At 40.1% G+C, this 23,196-nt stretch overlaps 1 long non-coding RNA gene across 2 annotated transcripts in view; it reads left to right on the forward strand.

Annotated features, from left to right (window-relative positions):
- The window catches only part of LOC134336537 (uncharacterized), a 34,943-nt gene extending 23,543 nt beyond the window's left edge, over positions 1 to 11,400 (forward strand). For both annotated transcript variants that reach the window (XR_010015822.1, XR_010015823.1), the window contains exons 2-3: positions 3,666 to 3,817; positions 10,919 to 11,400. This is a non-coding gene — a long non-coding RNA (uncharacterized LOC134336537). The remainder of the gene's footprint in view (positions 1 to 3,665; positions 3,818 to 10,918) is intronic.
- Positions 11,401 to 23,196: the final 11,796 nt, after the last annotated feature.

Genomic DNA, 23,196 nt, shown 5'->3' on the forward strand with positions numbered 1-23,196 from the left:
TAATCTAGGTGTATCCTTTCCTGGTCCCCATCCCCACGGTTCCCAAACTGCCAATGTACGTATACCAACTTAATTGAAATTATGTTTGTTTTATCTTAAGTAACCTTATAATTTATTGAGTTGCTGGACTGCAAGTCTCCTGGACCATTTACTTTTCATTGTGGAGTGACAATCTTCTTTATAACCAGTAATTTCCTTATTTTAGCAAAATAAACTGAATGCTTGTATTGCCATGGTTATCCACATAGTTACACAGGGCAACTTGCTGCTATTTGCGTTATAAAGTTACCACTAAGCTGTCCTTCAAAAATACATCCTAGACTTAAGGGAATCTGGCAAATTTCCTATAAATGAAATGCCCATTATGCTTGAAAGGCTCTGATTGTACGACAGAATTGAAGGAAATCAAATTTAGTTTAATTATGTCGTAAGTGGGCACGGTGAAAGCTTTTATTTATTTTTAAAATATTTTTACTTCAGTGGTGAATTTTTTGAAATGAGGATTTCTTCTGAGTTTAATAAATTACAACACAATTTCTGATTAATTACTTAAGCAAAGCTACCGTTGGACTAATGAGTGCTACTGAACAGATATTTTAAAACAAAATTTCAAAACTCGAATAAAGTAAATGCCCTGCAGCCTGGAATGCTCAATTAACATGGGCATGAAGGCATTCAATAGCTTTGCTTTCATTTGTAGTGAAGTCCATCTTGCTCTAATTTTCCTGCAAAAATTTTCATGTCGTCTCATTTGATGACTTGCACAAAGACAGAAGATAACAAACAATCTTCAGGAAAATTCAACAGATCGAGCAGCATCAGTGCGGAGAAAAGAATTGTCAATATTTCAAGTTGAAACCTACATGACATCTTATTCCTGATGGCAGGAAACATTTCCCTTTATCAGAAGTAGATAAAACGAGAGGATATTGAGACTGGAACAAGAGGTGATGGGTTAAGGGTGAAAGGTGAAATGTTTAAGGGAAACATGAGAGGGAACATCTTCATCCAAAGGGTGGTGAGATTGTGGAGCTGCCAGAGGAAGTGATGGATTTGGGTTCGATTTCAACATTTAAGAGAAATTTGGATAAGATCATGGGTATTGAGGGCTATGATCCTGGTGCAGGTTAATAGGATTAGGCAGAAAACCTGAGTTGGATGATCAGCCATGATCATAATAAATGGCGGTGCAGGCTCAAAGGGCCGAATGGCCTACTCCTGCACCTATTTTCTATGTTTCTATGTTTAATAGTTTGGCATGGACTAGATGAGCTGAAGGGACTATTTCTGTGCTGAAGTACACTGTGACATTGATTTAAGGTAAGGGGGAAGAATTTTTGATGAGAAATGAGGGGACTTACTTGACCCAGAGAGTAGTAAGTATTTGGACTTCACTCCCTGAGTAAGTGGTCAATGCTGTGTTGCAGACAGTATTTAAGAAATGTCTAGATGGGGTGTTGAATCAGTTAAGTCTAGATGACTATGGACCAAGTGCTGGGAGATAGGACTAAGATGGAAGAGTGATGAGTGGTCAAGTATAGGCAAGTTGGGCCGAATGGACTCTTTCCATGTTGTATGTATCTATGACTCTTTATGTGGCAATTGGTAACATCCTTGTTTTTCTCTGAATAAATTAGTCTGCCCTTCCAGGAATTCCTTTGAAATCAATTGATCCAAATCCCCAATATCATTCTACCATCTTAGGTAAGAACATCAGGAACAGCCCCTTAAGATTACTTTAGTTTTTAGTGAGATTGTATCTGATCATAGCATCAACTCCGTCATTAGCAAAAGCTCTTGGTTGTTCTTTAATCAATAAAATCTTAAAACCTTGATTATATTAAATGACTCACCATCCAAAGTTTCCAATGATAAGAAAATTCAAATGATCTGTGAAAAGAAGTTCCTGTTCATCACAGTCATAAGTGGCTGACCCTTATCTTGAGCTTATGCCTCAGGTTCGCTAACCTAAATACTGTATAAGCTTGCTTATATTCAGTCTTAATGAAGGGTCTCAGCTTGAAGCATAGACTGTTTTCTTCCTTTCCTCAGATGTTGCCTGATCTGCTGAGTTCCTCCAGCATTTTGTACATATTACTCAGGACTTCTAGCATCTGCAAAATCTCTTGTGTAAGCTTGCTTCTCTCCGTACAGATGCTGCCTGGACTATTGACTACTTCCTGCATTTGCAGTTGTTGATTCTGATTTCCAGCATATGCAACATTTTACTTCAAGTGAATGACATGTTCGAAGTTCATATGTCACCACATACAATCCTGAGATTCATTTTCTTGCAGGCATTCACAGTAAATATGAAGAAACACAATAGAACCAACGAAGGACTGCATACTGTAAAGACAAACAACCTATGCGCAAAAGACAAAAAAAGGCAAAAATAAGTATATAAATATAGATAGATAGCTAAACAAATAAATAATATCGAGAACATGAGTTGCAGAGTCCTCGAAAGTGAGTCCAAGGTTGTTGAATCAGTTCAGTGCAGGGCTGAGTCAAATTACCCATTCTGGTTCAAGAACCTGATGGGTGAGACCAAATAGCTGTTCCTGAACCGGTAGGATGGGATCTCAGGCTCCTGACCCTTCTTCCTGATGGCAGTATGGGCTTTTTCAGTCTTCACAAGGCTCAGGCAACCTGAAGGCTAGCAATACACAGAAGAAGCGTTAACACAAACAAAAGCCTCCCCAATGGTAGAAGGATTCAGTAGTACTTGTAAATCTTGAATGAAGTTAGCAGCAAAGGGCTATGAACATGTGAAAGATATTCATCACTTGTCATGAATAGTGGAGCCTTTTGCTTGGGTTTGCCGAGTCTCTTGTAAAATATGTTAGCACATATCATATACACAGTTCATTTTGCATTTAGACCACATCTCCCGGAATGTCCAGTTTGAACAAACAAATTATTCACAGAGTTTCCAGTTTCTCAGACACTTAATGAACCCACACGTTTCAGGATAAGCTCAATTAATTATCAAACCCAGTCAACACTTTTGGAGAACCTTTCTTGGAATTACTTTGGGTTGGAAAGAACACATTTAGTTATGAAACAAATCATACACTTTAATCTTCTCTTTCATAGAAACCTCTCCAGTTACACTCCAGTTTTCAAACTTACACCATTTGAGCACCAAATTAAAACATGACACAATGGATACCAAAGAACCTGGCAATCTTGAGCAACATACACAAAATTTTGGAGGAACTCAGAAAGTCAAGAAACATCTATAAAGGGAAATGAAAATTCGATGTTTTGGGTTGAAACCTACTCTGGTGAAGATTTTCAGCCGGAAACATCAAATGTTTACTTTCCTCCACAGATCCTGAGTTCCTTCAGCATTAATGTGAGAAATTAGCTCCAAAATGATCCATAATTTTCCCTGATAGCATAGAGTGATATGATTTGTTAATATGATTTGCTAATGGGAGCATTTGTGCTTGCTCCTTAATAAAAGGCAGAAAACACTGATTTTTTTTTTTGAAGCAACATACACAAATTGCTGCAAGAACCTTAGCCTGAAAAATTGATGGTTTACTCTTTTCCATAGATGCTGCCTGGCCTGCTGAGCTCCTCCAGCATTTTGTGTGTGTTGCTTTGGATTTCCAGCATCTGCAGCATCTCATGTTAGTGTTTTCTTTTTTATTCAGTGGTTCCAAGATGAAGTTTCTGTGGAAGATCTTTCCTATATTTGGAAAAGGATGATAAAACAGACAAGATCTGCTTGGATGCCATAAGTTGAAATGGCACAAACACTGTTCAAACCAACTACAAGCTCATCTATAAAGTATTTTTCTATGATGTAAGAAAGTTTTTTTTGATGATACTCTATATGTGAAAATGAAATGAAAAACAATCCATTGAAATTATTTAGGCCAATATCGTAAAGGTTTTGCAGTTCAACAGCCATGATTTTGGGTTCATTTCTACGATGTAGCAAAGTAGCAAGAAGGTCCCATGTCACTTCCAAGAGTTACAAGGAATGGTAAAGGTACTGGAATGCAAACCCAGCTCTGAATTACAAAAGAAATTTAATTCAGTTTGTGCTATACCATTCTTTCATTAAACAACAAATAAACAAATTGACTGTGTAATGTGGATGATGTAAAAAAAAGATAAATAGTAAATAAAAGTCCAAGATTTTGGAAATGCTCCACAGGTCAGTCAGCATCTGGATAGAGATTCAAACTACTGTAAATGTTTCATCAATGCTAATAAATTGAAACTCCTAATCGTTAATTTGCGTAAGTGAAAATGACCCTGATCATTTGGAAAGATGGCAAGAGCATGAGGCTGTTTCTCAGCAACTATTGCTAATGTCCCATCAGAATCCACTATGGGCTGTGTGCTGTAAGTATCTCATAGGCACAGCTGCACAAGACATAGAGTGGCACTGGGCTCTGTACCCTGTCTCCTGGTGTGTACTGAGTCTGACACTGACACAGCCAATGATTCCGGCTGTTCCTAAAACACTGAGCAAATGTCTTCAGGCTCCTGTACCTCCGTCCTGAAGGTAGTAATGAGAAGCGGGTCTGTAATGATGTATGCTGCCTTCATAAGGTACCGCATTTTGAAAGCAAAAGAAGGAAAATCGTGCAAATAATTAAAAAAGTAAATAAACAATATTGAAAACACGAGTTGTACAGTCCTTGAGAGTAGCTCTTTTGGTTGTGGAGTCATTTCAGTGTTGAGTTAAGTAAAGTTATCTACACCGGTTCAGGAACCATGATGGTTGTTCCTTAACCTGGTGGTGTGGGACCTAAGGCTCCCGTACTTGCTGCCCAACGGTAGCAGTGAGAGGAGAGCAAGTCCTGAGCAGTGAGGGCCCTTAATGATGGATGCTGCTTTTCTGAGGCACCAACATTTGAAGATGTCCTCAATGGTGGGGATTCCTGCGCTCATGGTGAGTCTTGTCTAGTCTTTCCCCACTTTAAATGACTAAAGGAAGAGGGTTATATTCTAAGGGACCAACCAAGACAATCTGACCCAATATAAGGATTGGTTGGTGTGTTACTTTCCTGATGTATGTATAATTGAAAACATACTTTGCTGGTTTTATTATTCTTTTAGTCACAGCTGCTTTTAAAAGAACAAATAAATCACCTTAATTCAGCTGTATATTTTCTCAGTACAGCACATTTATTTTATTTTTTAAATAATTATCTCATTCTTTTATGCCCCTCGTGGAGCGTTGTTACAGGGATGTCTGTTGAGTGTATAGCCTAGCCTACAAGTTCTGAGTTCTGTAGAGAAATTTGACAACAGAGCAAAAATAGAATAAAGGGGGCTGAAATGTTGTAAGGTTGTTGTGAACATTGAGCAATATCTTTCTTCTTATTCTCTCTGCAACTATACACCTCTGACTATACCCCTTGCCCATCCTCTGGGTTTTCCCTCCCTCCCCCTTTTCCTTCTCCCCGGGCCTCCTGTCCCATGATCCTCTCATATCCCTTTTGCCAATCACCTGTCCAGCTCTTAGCTCCATCCCTCCCCCTCCTGTCTTCTCCTATCATTTTGGATCTCCCCCTCCCCCTCCCACTTCCAAATTTCTTACTAGCTCTTCCTTCAGTTAGTCCTGACGAAGGGTCTCGGCCCGAAATGTCGACTGTACCTCTTCCTAGAGATGCTGCCTGGCCTGCTGCGTTCACCAGCAACTTTGATGTGCATTGCTTGAATTTCCAGCATCTGCAGAATTCCTCGTGTTTGCGTTTCTCAGTATTACTTATTTTTCATTTGCACAGTTTGTCTTCTTTTGCTCACTGGATGTGCGTCAGTCTTTATATATGTATTTTATATTACTTGTATTGTATTTTTTTATTTTCCTGTAAACGCTAAGAAAATGAATCTCAAGGTAGTACAGATCCACACTTTAATAATAAATTTACTTATGTTTGCCTTGGCTTTGATTTTGATATTACATTATTAAAGAAGAGCCCCCTGATAATATAGATAAAAAAGGATGGTATATAGCATAAAAATCATGTTATTTTCATCCTTATCAGAGTTCCTTTCTTTCCCAGTTCTGTAACCATAAGGAGCTGCTGGTGTGAGGGTTCTGCACATAATTCACATTACCTCCATCTGTGTTGTTTAATCATTTATATACAGACATTTATATAAAATTACTTCAGATTTTGCAGCTTAGAAATGAGTCATTCATCCAGTGTTAATAGTCCCTCCTGTACTTCTGTCTGATATACATTTTCATAATAATTAAGTATTTTCTGTCTGACTGATATTTTAAGACAACTTACTTCTCCTATCAGATTCCTTCTTCTTTAGCCCTTTACCTTTTCCACCTATCACCTCTCAGCTTTTCATTTCATCCACTCCCAATGCCCTTACTTACTTTCCCCCTCACCTGGCTACACCTATCACCTCCCAACTACTAACTTCATCCATGCCTCTCTTCCCCAGCCTCATATTTCCCCCTCACGTGCCTTCACCTACCACTTTCCAGCTTGTACTCCTTCCCCTCCTTTCATATCCTGGCTTCTTTGCCTTTTCTCTCAAGTTCTGATGAAGGATCTTGGCCTAAAACATCGACTATTCATTTCTCTCCATGGATGCTGCTTGACCTGCCTAGTTCCTCCAGCACTTTGCGTGTGTTAGTAAGAATTCCCACTCTTTCTCTGTCAAATTGCAAACCACTGAATTCTGCTATCTGTTGGGGTCATCGGAATTTTGAGCTCCTTAAAAGTGACAATCTATTCAATCATTGATTTTATCTTGTCCACGAGTAAGATGACCATGTTAGCAATCAGGTCCTGGTTGACTTTTATGAAGCAGAATTTCAGAAGCAGTGGTAATGCTTTGTAGCTTCAGAACATCCACCAGGGAGTGAATTCTGACCTTGAAGTCTTCTATTTCCTGATTTGCTATCCTTGTGATTGACTTATTAGATAATGCTGCTATTACTACATTGAGGGGTCTCTTGGCACTGACACCCAAAATTGGCAGTGGCCCAGAGTTCCCAGTTTGGAGACCACAAGGTATTTAGGAACAGGTTTACAAGCAGCACACCACACTACAAACTAAATTACCTAAATAAAAAGTAACATAAATAACATATAACATGTGTAATGTATGGATCTATTGATCTGTTGTCTGCACTTGTGCTGTTGTCTACACAAGTTCTCTCTCTCTCTCTCTCTCTCTCTCTCTGAAATTTGAATACACCAGTTAAGACCATCTCCTGCATGCAGCTTTTATTTAATTGATATGAAGTTGTGCACAGACAAAACATATTGGCAACGATTACAAACCTGAAAGTCGGAGAAGATCACCAACTGCACCGACAGTTATGGGATGAAACCGTGAGAGCTAAACAGCACAAGACCACCACAGACACTAATAAATGTGTGAGAACAATGTGTAGTAACAGTGAAAGACGCGTTGAATTTAAAGTGAAAATAACTGATAATGGCTTCAGTCTGGAAAGTTGACGAATGTGATAGCGGTAATGAAGGCTAGGAGTCTTAACTGTATTGTAATGTGAACAATGTGGAGGAGCAAAAGAAAGCCCCTTGACTTCTTAGTTTAATAGACCATACAGTCTCTTACAAAGCCTAATAGCCCTGGAAAGCAGGCAAGCAAGATGTTCGATGAAATTGTTACAGTTTTACAAAATCACTTGAGCCCTGAACCACTGGTAATAGCTGAGAGATTTAGATTTTACAAAATGAACCAGTCAAAAGATGAAAGCATTTCTGAATCCATTGCATAACTACACAAACTTTTCCAGTACTGTGACATTAGAGATAGACTTTCTGATGAATTAAGGGATAGGCTTGCATGTGGCATGTATAGTCAAAGCACTTAAAAGAGGCTATTGTCTGAAAGAGACCTAACCTTAGAACAGGCATTGACCATTGTAGTATCATTAGACACTGCAGCAAAAGATGCAGCAGAACTATAGAACATGAGGTTAGAATGTAAAATGCAGAAAATATCCCTGAATGGTGTAAAAAGTCAAAGATGTTTTTGACGTGGCAAATACTCCCATGATGCAAATGTCTGTTGGTTCAAAGAAAAAGTCTGCAGAAAGTGTCACAAGCAAAGTCATGTAGAGAGAATGTGCAAGGCAGACAAAAAGCACAACAGTGTGAAAAGTAGCACACACAAAACTAAGCAAATGCATAAAGTCACAGAATGTAAAACAGAGTCAGACAACATAGAGTCTGACAAAGGTGAACTGTCATGCCTAGAACTGTAACTGAAGCAGATCACAAAATCAATTTGATCACAATAGATGTGTCTGGTGTAAAATTGAAAATGGAGATGGATACAGGGTCAGCTTTGACCATAATTCCAGGGGCTGACTATAACAGACTGTTTTCCAAGATACCATTAGAGAAGACCTCAGTAATGCTAAAGACCTACACAGGCAAAAATCTCATATTATGAACATGTCATTGACAAGCAAGGCTTACATAAGTCACAAGAGAAGATCAAAGTAGTGCCATAGGGACCCAAAATGGAATGTGTGTACAACTCACGTCATACTTGGGTCTTGTAAACTATTGCCACTGGTTTCTCCCAAACATTGCTAGAGTGCTGCATCTATTGAATTTACTGTTATAGACAGGAGCAAAGCGGGAATGAACAGAAAGATGTGAAAAGCATTCAAGGAAACAGAGACTATTAACATCTGATGAACTGCTCTCCTATTATGATCCATCCCTCCCCATCAGACCAGAGTGTGATGCATCCTCTTATGGCATTGGAGCGGTTTTGTCATACATTATAAAAGATGGACAGGTCGACTGCAAGGACCTTAGTCTAGTATGGGGAATAAAGAAGTTCCACCACTACTCTGTGTACAAAGGTTTATGCTAGTGACAGATCACCAGCCTCTCGTGTCCATTTTCAATCCCAGGAAGAGAACTCCAATGAGAATGGCTATCCAGTTACAACTTTGGGCACTGTTCTGAGGAACCCACTCTGATGACATAGAGATCAAGGTTACCAAACTGATGGCTTGTCACGTCTTCCACTATTGGCAACTGAGGAAGAAAAGTCTTCATACTGTGACCCAGTAGAAGTGTTTCACAGAGCATTAGTGGACCAGTAGCCAGTAACAAATTCCAAAATACAAAAGAAAACAAGGAATGACCCAGCATTGTCAAAAGTCTATGAGTCACCATGTCAGGATGGCCAGTTCATGGCAACTCTATGTTTCCAGAGTTCTCAGTGAGATGAGACGAACTGTCAGTATGTCAAAGAATGCTTCTGTGTGGATCTTGTGTTGTGATTTACCTCTAAACTGTGCACCAAACTGTAGGAAAATCTTCATGAAGGATACCTGAATACAGTCAAGATGAAGAGTCTCACAGGGAGCTATTTGTGGTCCAGTAATAGATAAGCAGATTGAGACTTGGCCAAAAGGTGTTCGGGATGCCAAAAAGTTCAAAAAGCATCCCCACAGGGACTATTACATCCTTGGGAGTGGCCGTCGTCTCCCTAGCCAAAAGAACATATTGAATTTGATGGGTCACTCATGGACTCCTTGTTTCTGATTGCTTTGGATGCTCATTCAAAGTGGCTGGACATTATACCAATGAAGTCAGCCATCTCAGTAAAGACTGCCCCTGTTCTGAGGACTATTTTCACCAGAAATGGCTGACCAAAACAATTTTTTGAGTGACAACGGACCACAATACACATCAGAAAATTTCTGACTGCTCATGAAGAAAAATGGCATCAGATATTTCAAGTCAGCTTCTCACACCCAGCAATGAATGACCTAGCCAAACCTTCAAGGCCCATTAAAGTGATCGACAAAGAGGACATTTCTCTACAGCATGCGGCAGACGATAAATTAAACACTTGCACTGCTGTTCATGAACAAGGATCTGAGATTTCGCATTGACATCCTGAAACAGACTTATGGAGGGAAGTACAGAATAAACAGTTCAGCCATTTGTCAAGTGAAGCAGCAAGGAGCTTTGAAATTGGACAGAAAGACCTAGCGGGTGATTACCAAGAGGACTAGTGGACACCTGGTAGGATAGCAACAAGAACTGGACCACTGATGTATACTGTGGATGTTGGTTTGGAGATCAGACATGGAGATGTCATGTGGACCAGATATTGGATGCTCAACTAAAAGAACACATCTGAAATGACTACATCCAGCAAGACAGATACATTACCACCACTGGACGTACCTCTCGGTTATTACCATGTCACTGACAGCAACATGACACCAGAAACTGAGAACGTTGTCTTAGACAAGACACCTACCAAACCTAATGCCACTCCACGGGTCCAGAGGTGCTATCCTGAAAGAAACAGACTACCACCCAAAAGGCCGAACCTTTAAATCTGTGAAGTTAATTATGGACTGTTATTGCGAAAGCATGTTTATTTGGAATATGGTTTTATGAAAGGGAAGTTGAATGTTTTGTACATATATAGTTTATGTTGCATTAAGCTAGAGGGGAAGGAAGTGTAATGTATAGATCTATTTCCTTTAGAGCAAGCCCCCACCCCTGAGCATTATGTATTGATCTGCTGTCTGTGCATGCACTGTTGTCTATACATGCACATTGTTCTCTCTCCCTTTCTCTCTCTCTCTCTCTCTCTTTCACTGGAATGTGAATAACCAGTTAAAGCTACCTCCTGCGTGCATGCTTTTAATATATATGTAGTTGTGCAGACACAACTTACACAACAGAATAAACAAAAGTAAGTTTAATAGCAGTTGTGCAATTGGAGGGGACTATAGGCTGAGGCAGAATTAGGGTTTTCCAGGTCAGTTCAAGAATCTGATGGTAGTGGGGAAGCAGCTATTGTTGAGTTGTGGATCCTCAGTCTCCAGCTCCTCCTGCCAGATGATAGCAATGAGAAGAGGGCAGGACCTAAGTGCTGGATTCCTTCATGATGGATGTTTCTTTTCTAGGATATTGCCTCTTGTGAACGGGGAGAGCTGTATCCATGATGGAACAGGCTGAGCTCCGTGCCTCCCCAGCATCAAGGACTGCTTCAGTCACCCAGGGTGTGCTCTCTTCTTATTACTGTCATCGGGGACGAGGTACAGGAACCTGAAGGCACACACTCAGCATCTTTCGAACAGCTTCTTCCCCTCTGCCATCAGATTTCTGAACGGTCCATGAACCCATGAGCACAAGCACGACACCATCTCCCTTTTTGCACGACTTAGTTTTTTTTTCATATTTCTTATTGTAACTAATAATAATTTTTATGTAATTCACTGTACTGCTGTCACAAAACAATAAATTTCATTACATTTTTCAGTGATAATAAACCCGATACTGGCTGGAATTCTGATTCTCTCTGGATCAGAGAATTCCAGAAATTCACTACCCTCTATAAGAAGAAATTTCTACACATCTACATTTTAATCAACCAGTCTATTTTTACTCTCCAGGTGTATCTTATTGTAATCCATAATATATATTTTATGCATTGCATTGTACATATAACAACAAATTTTATAACATAGGTCAGTGATAATAAACGCGATCCTGATTCTGATTCTAAGCCCACCACTCTCTACAACCTCTTGCATTCCTCTGCATTGGTGTTCCTAGAGCAGGCTGTGATGCAAACAGTCAAACGGTCAGTGTAGAAGTTTGTCGGAGTCTTTGATGACAAGCTAAATCTCTTTAAACTTCTATTTAACTTCTTAGACTTAAAAGCAGTTCAGAGCAGGGTGCCTGATGCTGGAGTACTGTAGTGGGCATGTGAGTGATGGCCTTTGCTCATTGAAGATGATCGACTCCCACTGAGTTTATTATGCAGCTGCAAATAGGTCCTATACCACTGGTGTCTGAATAATAAACTATATTTAGACAACACACATGAGCCTGAATCACAATGAATCACTGGATTGATTTTAAAGAGAATTGCTAACAGGAAGCCAAAGGCTTGAAGGAAATGACCATTCTGTTGATGGAGTGAGATGTAGAAGGGTGGGAAGCTGTCTGAGTGGATCATACATATCATACATGTCAACAATGACAAACTTTTTGTCTGATCCACGTTCTATGGCAGTTGCATGTTACTTCTGAGTCTCTGATCACCTCTGTCTGAGGAGAAGTCTGGAGCTGGGTCAAGTTTCCTTCCTGCATGATAGAAGAAAGGATTTTCAGGCAGATAACAATTCTCAACCACTCTCATTGCTCACTTGGAGAAATAATGTAACTTTTCATTTGCCAAAAAAATTGGTAAAATCCCACAATGAGCACTTGTCTCACTGAAGTCAAATAGAGAAAAGTAAGAAAGCAAAACAATCTAATGGTAATAATGATCTCAACAGTGGCTGTTTATCTTGGTGTTAACTTACCATGAGCTCTTTTTCCATATTGTGAAGCAAACTTTCTTTGCAAGTTACAAGTGATGATAAATTACCTCCTCTTTTGCTACTTATTACCCAATAGCAATGAACTAATTAACTCCAAATACCAATGTGAATTTTAAGAAAGACTGAATCTTAACATATATAAATAATTGTTAATTTTTAAAGCTTCTTCTGCTTTAGTGTGTAATGTTATGAAAGAAGATTTTGGCTTTCTACAGTGCCTTTAACCAACACCTGTAATCCTGAAAGAACTTCAGGACGATAAATTACATGTGTAAGATAGTTTAATGTAGGTCTGTTGACGATTATCTTCCATAATCCCTCAAAGGAAGCTATGTAGAATGTTTAATGCTGCTTTCCAGATTTTTCTTTTATTTAAATTATGCAATAAAGGTTATGTCCATTGAGTTTATTGATGAAAGCAGCATTAATCTCCCACCATTGCCCTGTTTCTTTGCCTAGGCCTTTCAATATTACTTTCTGTGTTTGTTTCTCTCCATCTCTTCATCTATTCTGCTCTGCACATTGTTTCTGGCACCTTGCCAGCTTCCTGCGACTCTGTTAACTTGCCATCTTAACCCACTTGTTTGCATTCTTACTATGTTTCTCTATGACTTGACGTTACTTCTCTGAGTAAGTTATGAAAATAAAGAGATAAAGTGGGGTAACTGGCAGGGTCCTGTGTGATTATCCCGGAGATTCTCCCAGACTTCCAGCATCTGGAAAGTATTCTATGGAAAATATTGGCTTGAAATGTTATCTTCAAATTCAGCCCAATTTATTTTTGCCCTCTCCTATCAGTTTCCACCTTCCCCAGCCCTTTATCTCTTTCACCAATCAACTTCTCAGCTCTTTAATTCACCCATTCTCCTTCTCCCGGTTTCACCTATCACCTACCACTTTATACGTCTTCCTCCCCGCCCCCCATCTTCTTAGTCTGATTCTCCTCTTCCTTTTCAGTCCTGATAAAGTGACTTGGTCTGAAACGTCGACTGTTTGTTTTTTACCCCACAGATGCTGTCTGGCCTGCAGAGTTCCCTCAGCATTCCGAGTGTGATGCTTTGCAATTTATATCAAAGTTTCAACGTACATTTATTATCAAAGAATACAGAAATGATACAACCTTGAGATTTGTTTGCTTACAGGCATTCGCAAAGCAAGGAATGCTAATGAACCCAAATAAAATAAATAAAAACCAACCCCCAAAGCACACAGAGAAAGAGAAAAAAAATCATCCAAACAATAGGTGCAAGCAACAACTATAGCTTTCTGAACCAAATATGTTCTCGTGTTCTGGTTTTAAAGAATTTCTATTTGTCTTGTGTGAATAGTGCATCGGTCCAATTTTTAATTTGCTCATTGTGTTATACTGAGAGAAGAAAGTGATTCAATTATAGCTTTAACTTAAGCCAGCCAAAAATATCAACTTCTACTTGTTGTTTTCTGGATAAATTAAACCTAATTTTACAAAAAAAAGGTATTCTCTCTCAAGATCCCCAGTGCATTATTTTGTCATGCTTACTTCACATTTCTTCTGTAAAGGATGTCTGGTCTATTGCTTCAGTCATATATACCAATCTCACCGCCATTCAATAATGAGACATGAGGCAACCCATTGATTCTGTCCCACCTTCAACAACCTGAATTAGACATCTCTTTTAGTCAGTAAGTCTGCCATCTGGTGGCAAGGCTGAAAACTAGTTGTTGACCACAGTAGGGGTTTTGGACAGCATTCAGAAACCCTACAGACTTGCAGTCCAGGACTGAAATACAGTCATATATGAGGTTTCATTTCTTTGTTGCACTTTTAAACTGTAGGAAACGTTCTATGTTCCTTTAGCATATTTTAACTTTTGATTTTCCAAAACAGAGTTTTAAAGAATTTGTTAGAATAATTTCCTGTTCTAAAAGTAGTTGTTTAATTTGAATAAAATATTATGAAAATTAATTGAAGAGTCATGATAAAGTTTATTTCAAAATTTTTGCATCTATCAGCATCTAGCAATGCTTTGACAATTATAGTCTTATAACCTTTTATTAAAGTCATAGAGCAATACAGCATAAAGTCAGGCCCTTTGGCCTAACAAGACCATGACGACCTCAGTGCCCACATTTCCCCAGATTCTCCTATACATGCACCTACCCAAATGCTTCTTAAATGATACTCATTTATCTTTCTCAACCACTTCCTCTGGCATCTCATTCCATATACTCACCACCCTATGTGTGAAGAAGTTGCCCCTCAGGTTCCTTTTAAATCTTTCCCCTCTCACCCCAAGTCAAAGCCCCCTAGCTTTGGACTTCCCTAGCCTGAGGAAATGCCTGTTGCTGCCCATCTTATCTATGTCTCTCACAATTTTGATCACTTCTGTAAGGCTCATCCTCATTCTCCTACCTTCCAAGGAATAACGATTCAGCTGGTTTACCTCACATAATAACTCTGTCCCTCCACTCCAGGCTATATCCTTGTAAATTATTTCTGAACTTTTCCAGCTTAACCAAGTCTTTCCTCTAACAGGTGGACAAAACTGCACACTGTACCCCAAGAGTGGCCTCACCATTGACTTATACAACTGCAACATAACGTTCCAACTCCTGTACTTAGTAACACGCTCAAAATGCTGAAAGAACTCAGCAGGTCAGGCAGCATCTACAGAAATAAATAGATAATCGACTTTTCAGATCAAGACCCTTCTTTGGGACTGAGAAAGAAGGGGGAAGATGCCAGAATAAAAAGGTAAGGGGAGGGGAAGGAGCACTAACTGATGAAGGCCAAACTTTTAACCCTATCTACCTGTGAGACATTTAAAATAAACTACGTATTTGTACCCCTGTGTTGGCGCGTGGCCAAGTGGTTAAGGCATTCGCTAGTGATTTGAAGGTCACTAGTTCGAGCCTTGGCTGAAGCAGCGTGTGTGTCCTTGAGCAAGGCACTTAACCACACATTGCTCTGCGACGACACCGGTGCCAAGCTGAATGGGTCCTAATGCCCTTCCCTTGGACAACTTCGGTGGCATGGAGAGGGGAGACTTGCAGCATGGAAAACTGCTGGTCTTCCATACGATCTTGCCCAGGCCTGCGCCCTGGTAATCTTCCAAAGCCCAAATCCATGGTCTCATGAGATTAACGGATGCCTATTTATATAATTTGTACCCCTAGGTCCCACTGTTCCATTATGCTCCCTATCATTCCCTCACACTTACCTGTACTGAAACTCATTTGGCTCTCCTCCACCCACTTCCCTAACTGATCAAGGTTTCCCTGTAATCTACAATAACTTTCTTTACTATCAACAATACCTCCTATTTTCATATCACCTGCTAAACCTACTGATTCAGCCTTGTGCATTCCAATCCAAATCATTTATATAAATTATAAATGACAAGGGTCCCAACACTGGCCCCTGTGGCACACCACTTGTCACCAGTTTCCATTCCAAGAAATAACTCTTAACCAACAGCCTCTGTTTCCTGCCTGTAATCCATTTGTCAATCCTCCTCACCGGCTCTTCCTGGGTTCCACGGAACCTAACGTTCCAGACCAGCCTGCCATGCAGGGCCTTGCTAAAGTCCTATTCTGTCATCAGATTCAGTGAAGAATCAACATGGAGGGATTGATCCTGCACTCAAACACCTTCTGAGGAAGCCAAAACTGACCATCTAATGAACTGAGAAAAAGGGTCTCTTTCACTAAAGTAAAATATGATCGGGATGGTAATATATCACTGCAGAGACTTCAAGCAGCAGTTGAGTTTTTCATTGAATGTTGTTTTTTTTACTTGAGTAACAGCTAATCTATCACAAAGCTTCTAAAAAACAATACCACAATCTCTTAAGTATTACGAGGAGCAAATATGCTTATGTAATTTTCAGAAAATTTTGAATTTGATAAATTATAGTCTTAAGCTTCCCTGTTTCACCTGTATTATTTTCAAATATATACACTCAGTGGCCACTTTATTAGGTACACCTAGACACCTACTCAATAGTGCAAATACCTAATTAGCCAATCATGTGGCAACAACTCAATGCATACATTCCTGCAGACGTGGTCACGAGGTTCAGTTGTTGTACAGAACAAACATCAGAATGTGGAAGAAATGTGATTCAAGTGACTTTGACAATGGAATGATTGTTGGTACCAGATAAGGTGGTGTGAGTATCTCAGACACTGCTGATCTCCTGGGATTTTCACACACAGCAGTCTCTGGAGTTCACAGAGAACGATGAGAGAAACAAAAAGAAAGCCATCCAGTGAACAACAGTTCTGTGGGAGAAAATGCCTTGTTAGTGAGAGAAGTCAGAGGAGAATGGCCAACACGAGGAACTCTGCAGATGCTGGAATTTCAAGCAACACACATAAAAGTTGATGGTGAATGCATCGGGCCAGGCAGCATCTATAGGAAGAGGTACAGTCGACGTTTCGGGCCGAGACCCTTCGTCAGGACCAACTGAAGGAAGAGTTAGTAAGAGATTTAAAAGTGGGAGGGGGAGGGGGAGATCCAAAATGATAGGAGAAGACAGGAGGGGGAGGGATAGAGCCAAGAGCTGGACAGGTGATTGGCAAAAGGGATATGAGAGGATCATGGGATGGGAGGCCTAGGGAGAAAGAAAGCGGGGAAGGGGGGGAAACCCAGAGGATGGGCAAGCGGTTTAGTGAGGGGGACAGAGGGAGAAAAAGGAGAGAGAGCGAGAAAGAATGTGTGTATATAAATAAATAACAGATGGGGTATGAGGGGGAGGTGGGGCATTAGCAGAAGTTTGAGAAGTCAACGTTTATGCCATCAGGTTGGAGGGTAACCAGACAGAATATAAGGTGCTGTTCCTCCAACCTGAGCGTGGCTTCATCTTTACATTAAAGGAGGCTGTGGATAGACATATCAGAATGGGAATGGGACGTGGAATTAAAATGTGTGGCCACTGGAAGATACTGCTTTCTCTGGCGGACAGAGCGTAGGTGTTCAGCGAAATGATCTCCCAGTCTGCGCCGGGTCTCGCCAATATATAGAAGGCCACACCGGGAGCTCCAGACACAGTATATCACCCCAGCCGACTCACAGGTGAAGTGTCGCCTCACCTGGAAGGACTGTCTGGGGCCCTGAATGGTAGTGAGGGAGGAAGTGTAAGGGCATGTGTAGCACTTGTTCCGCTTACAAGGATAAGTGACAGGAGGGAGATCGGTGGGGAGGGAGGGGAGAATGGCCAGACTGGTTCAAGCAGACAGAATGGTCATAGTAACTCAAATAACCACATATTAACACAGTGGTGAGCAGAAGAGCATCTCTGAACACACAACAGGTTGAACATTGAAGTGGATGGGCTACAGCAGCAGAAGATCACAAACGTACACTCAGTGTCACTTTATTAGGTACAGAATGTACCCACGGTGAGGTCCAGTGCCTTGTAGACATTCACAGTAGAACAAAGAAATAGAGTTTGTTGTCTTCTGCATTCTGGTTTCACTGATCTTGTTATGGTTACTATTCTATAGATTTTTTGTGTATGTCCACAAGAAAATGAAACACAGGGTTGCATATGGTGACATATATATACTTTGATAATAAATTTACTTTGGACTTAGAATGGTTTACTATGAAATGTCCAATGGAGACCAGCAGATTTTGAACTAATAGGTATTGGTCTTTAACATTCTCTTTTTTCTTTGTTTGGAATATTCAGGACTGTCTGCAAGTCCAGCTCTGAGTCCACTTGAGGCTGAAGGCCAAAGAAGACGCCTATCCTGGTGTTAGAGGACTATGTATGGGTCAGAGGAAGGAACAGGTCTTGATTTGCTGTTGTGGTTTTGTTGCTTGTTGTATTTTGTGTTGCTCTGCCAAGCATTGTGGGTACGCCATGTTGGTGCCAGAAAGTCTGGTGACACTTGCAGGCTGCCCCCAGCACACCCTCGGGTGTGTTGGTTGTTAATGCAAATGATGCATTTCACCATATATTTCACCGTTTATGTGAATAAGAAATCTGAATCTTGAAACTCGGAATTTCTAATTGGTCTTTCCATACTCCATATGAGACACTTGTGCTGAGACGGACACTAGTCTTCATTGTCAATGTTTTCCAAGCTTGTTGGAGATAGCTACTGCTCTTTAAATCTTGCCTTACAGCCAGCATCTCTAACATTTGTCTCTCGGAGCTGAACACATCATTCTGGTCTCAACAAGCCAAAATATAAATACAACCAGTGGAGCCTAGCTTCTTTCTGGTATGTCCTGTGATAATGATACATCTGTGAAGTGGAGTTGAGTTGTGGCATGTAAGTCATAGGAAATCACATTGGTTAAAGAAATGTTAGCCAATATCTCATCACATTGTAATTTTCTCAGAGATTTGTGTCTTCTGTGTTATCGCTCTTGTTGAAAAAGATGCTATGTATCCAACAAAAATCAACAAATACTGTCGTGCTTTCTGTATACCGCTAAAACAGTTACAAAATGGTTCAGTACACTTTGTGCAATCATGACAAGGTTTATTATTAAATTACAAATTATCTTGTCCTTTTAATAATTCCATGACTCAGGTTTGTCTAGGGTAAGTTATGCAATAAAAATGACACATATACAAGGTTTTCCAGTTATTGATATTAAACAACATTATGAACTCAGAAGTTAACTTTTTTGCATGGACAAGGTGATCACCACTTATCTCAATGCAACCTGTCACGCCCATAAAGCAATTTACATCATAAAAATACAGAGGGCAACAGAAGGGATCATTTCTCCACAATGTATAATCTCAAAGGGAGGAGAGGGCTCACTCGTTTATTTAATGAACTAATTTGGCCAATCCTTTAAGTGAACCATTATTTGAACTGGCTCTTAGAACATAGAACAGTACATCATAGAAACAGGGTCTTCTGTACACAATGTTATTAACCTGGTTATTGAACTCCAAACTAAACCAATCCCTTCTGGCTACATAATGTCCATATCTCTCCATTCTGCATATTCATGTGTCTGTCTAAGAGCCTTTTAAACACTTCTGTCATATTATCCTTGACAGGCACCCGTCACTCTCCATGTAAAAATTTGCCCTGCATACGTCCTTTGAATTAATCATAAATGCATACCCCCTAGCATTAAGCTTTTTAACCCTGGGAAATAGATACTGACTATCTACTCTATCTGTGCCTCTCATACACAGTCTGATAAACCTCTATCAGATTTCCCCTGTGCCTCTGCTACTCAGGGGAAGACATCCTAAGCTCGCCCAGCCTCTGTTTATAACACATGCCCTCTAATCAGATAGTATCTTGGTCAATCTCTTCTCCATTCCAAAGCCATCACATCCTGCCCAAAATGGGTTGGACAAAAACTGTATGTAATACTTCAGGAGCAGTCTAACCGTAATTTTATACAGTTTCACCATAACTTCTTAACTCTTGAGCTCAGTTCCTTGACTAATAAAGCAAGCATGCCGTATTGCTTTTTTATCTCCCAGTCAACCTATGCAGCCACTTTCAGGACAATATGAAATACTGACCCAGTGCTTTACGAGCTGCTCTTTCTCAGGTTCATTGCAGTGTTACTTCTCAAAGCATTCTTCAATCATCAAAGTTCAAAGTGCATTTATTATCAAAGTATGTACAATATAACAAACTTAAGATTTGTCTCCTTACAGACAGCTGCAGAACAAATTAACCGAGTAGAACCCATATATATAAAAAAGAAATCTTCCCACAGGCCTGATTTTAATAGATGATTCATATGATTCAGCTTTCACTATTTCTGAACCATTATTATATTTTGTCTAATGGTAGATTTAATATTTTCATGTTAATTAAAAGGACCATTTTTTTTCAAGGAAATCAATTGACTATTGGTAATAGGAGCAAAAACACCCACTATATCTTTGAACTATCTGGATGGTCACATGAGACTTTGGGAAGTCCATCATATTGGCCAACATGCATGCAATGGGTTTAATGCTTTCCTTCTTTGCAATTAAAGTTCATTGTTCATAGGTATCACACACTTTCAATCTAGACTTATAGCTAATTATTTTAACGTTGATGTCCACTATTACTCTGCCCTTGAGCAAATAACAGTGAGGCTATCATTAGAATGGTCACGACAGTCAGTTAGAGGTGTACTTGTTACTGAGTAACTTTACTATTTATGAAGTCTGAAGATTACATAGAAGTGCCCAAGTTGCAACCTGGCCTGATAGGCTTGCTAAATATTAAAAATCCCAGTTGCAACCTGTTTTACAAGCTCTTTTTACCCCTTTCTCTCAGCTTCCTACTTAATACATTCTTTAATGCTGCAGCCTCTAACTCCAGTGGCTTAGAAAATCCATGGAGGGGAGAGTTGTCAGCTCTATTGCTTGTCTTGGAGTTTCTCGAAATAATGTAATATCTCCGGTACACTACCATGGGGAGCCTGGGAGATGAAATTCCCCATATGTACGTAGTTGGTGTGCATTCAAATTGGAGTTGGAATCAACACAGTGGAAGCATATGAGGGGACTGAACCAGTTTGATGAATCGGGGTGGTCAGGACTTCCTGATCGATGCATGTGCCGGTGGAACAGTATAATGCACTGGTATAAATATTAATGTGTATAAATGCCTATTTCTGTGTATTAAGAGTGTTAAAATGTAGGTTATGACCTTTACTTCTACCAAAGAAAAATTGGCTGGAGTTGCCTAGCACTTTATTGCAAGGATGTTAAGTAGGTGCTTCAGAAATCAAACTTAGTAAAAAATAGCAAAAAAAGTGGGAAAAGATGACAGTATTTACGAAAAGATGTATACAAGAAACATCGTATTTATTCTTGTCCAGTGTGAATTCCTAGCAGTCCCTAATCTCTCTCTCTCTCTCCCACTGAGCGCGATGAGCTCATTTTATAGGCACTGAGACATACCATCTTTAATTAGTAACGAAGTTCACTAAGACTACACATGAATCAGAATAGGATGCACCCCATAATGTAATTATAATGATATTACAAAGTAAGTATCTACATTAAATGCAGTGTGCTCGCAACATATACACATTTCAGAATATACCGGGGAAGACCATGAAGTGTATACACTCACTACAGTAACAGCAGAATGACAAGGCAATGGTTGTGTGCGTGTGAAATCATGTGTGTAAGGTGTGCGTTTACCGAGTGCTCTCTGTCTCATAGAGAATCAGTAGATATGGAGAATATTATTGGAACATGGTACCAGGATAGTGAATAGAAATTCAAATTAGGTTTATTATCACTGATATTCAGTATGTTGTAAGATTTAGATTTGAGGATACTCAGTCCCTGTTTATTGTCATTTAGTATTGCATGCATTAACAAATGATACAATATTCCTCCAGTATGATATCATAGAAGCACAAGACAGACCAAGACTAAAACTGACAAAAACCACATAATTATAACATATAGTTACAACAATGCAAAGCAATACCGTAATTTGATAAAGAACAGACCATGGGCACGGGGAAAAAAAGTCTCAAAGTCCCAATAGCCCCATCATCTCACGCAGACGGTAGATGGAAGAAAAACTCTCCCTACCATGAACCTCCAGCGCCGCAAACTTGCCGATGCAGCACCTTGGAAGCATCTGACCACAGCGGACTCTGAGTTCGTCTGAAAACTTTGAGCCTCCGACACCGAGCACCAAGCACCATCCCTGCCGAGCGCTTCGACCCCGACCCCGGCCGCCAAGCAACAGGCAAAGCCGAGGATTCGGGGCCTTGCCCTCCGGAGATTCTCGATCGCACAGTAGCAGCGGCAGCGAAACAGGCATTTCAGAAGTTTCACCACATGTTCTTCCGTGCTTCTCACATCCGTCTCCATCAAATCAGGATTGTGCACGGCATCCTACTTAACAAATAACAGATATTCATTCAGGAGTGGCCGCTGCGAGCTGCGTCACGCCACCATCTTCTTTTTTTTGTAGCAGCTGACTGTATAATGCAAGATATAAAAGGATACTATAAGTTACAAAAAATAAACAAACAAACACCTAGATAGATAGTCAGACAGGCAAACAGACAAGTTGATAGCTAGATAGGTAGATGGATAGATAGACAGGCAAGCAGGTAGGTTAACAGATAGATAGATGAATAGATAAGTAGAGGATGTGGGAGGAAATGATAACAACTTTAGGAAACATTGGTCATAAGGAGAGCATACCACATCAACCGCACTCAAAGTCAGGAATGAACCTGGGTCTCTGATACACTGAGGTTGTTTCGCCATTCATTCAGATTAAGTTCCATTTTCAAGCACCCTTTCCATATCATGTGATTCCATTACTATTCAGAAATGGACATTTATGTATGTTAATAACTAAAGCAGTATACCCCAGACTTGCTGATGACCAGTTCTGCTCCGTCACTGAAATCCTGCCTTGTGTGTGCTCCTCAGCAGTACATTCCAATTTCCATTTCTTTGCTCAGAACCCTGGAGCTTATGAATCAGAAACTGCTCAGTTAGGCACCTTTGAGCTTTACATGTGGAAGACTATCACAAACTGCATCCAACCTTGCCAGCTTCCGGGGTTTAGATGCTCTAACTCTCTGGAATATAGATAGCTGACAGCCCCTTTCAAGGTTCAGGACTGTGTTGCTAATTGGCAGTCATGTTTTGGGCATCAAGAACTGAGTATTTAAAGAGTACCTAAACAGAGTCTTGGTGCTCAATCAGGAATATTGTATAGTGTTTTGCTTTGTGCTTAGATCTCAATCCAGTTTTATTCCATGTCTCAGTCCTAGCCTTGGATACTCTGGTACCTGGGTCCAAACCATCCTCACCAAGGACTCTCATCATAGTATGACTGAGCCAGTATGGACCCACCAGGGTATCAGAGTCTTTTGTCCACTGTGACTATTAACATCGAGA

Source organism: Mobula hypostoma, chromosome 22 (assembly GCF_963921235.1).
Source record: "Mobula hypostoma chromosome 22, sMobHyp1.1, whole genome shotgun sequence".
Classification (NCBI taxonomy): domain Eukaryota; kingdom Metazoa; phylum Chordata; class Chondrichthyes; order Myliobatiformes; family Myliobatidae; genus Mobula; species Mobula hypostoma.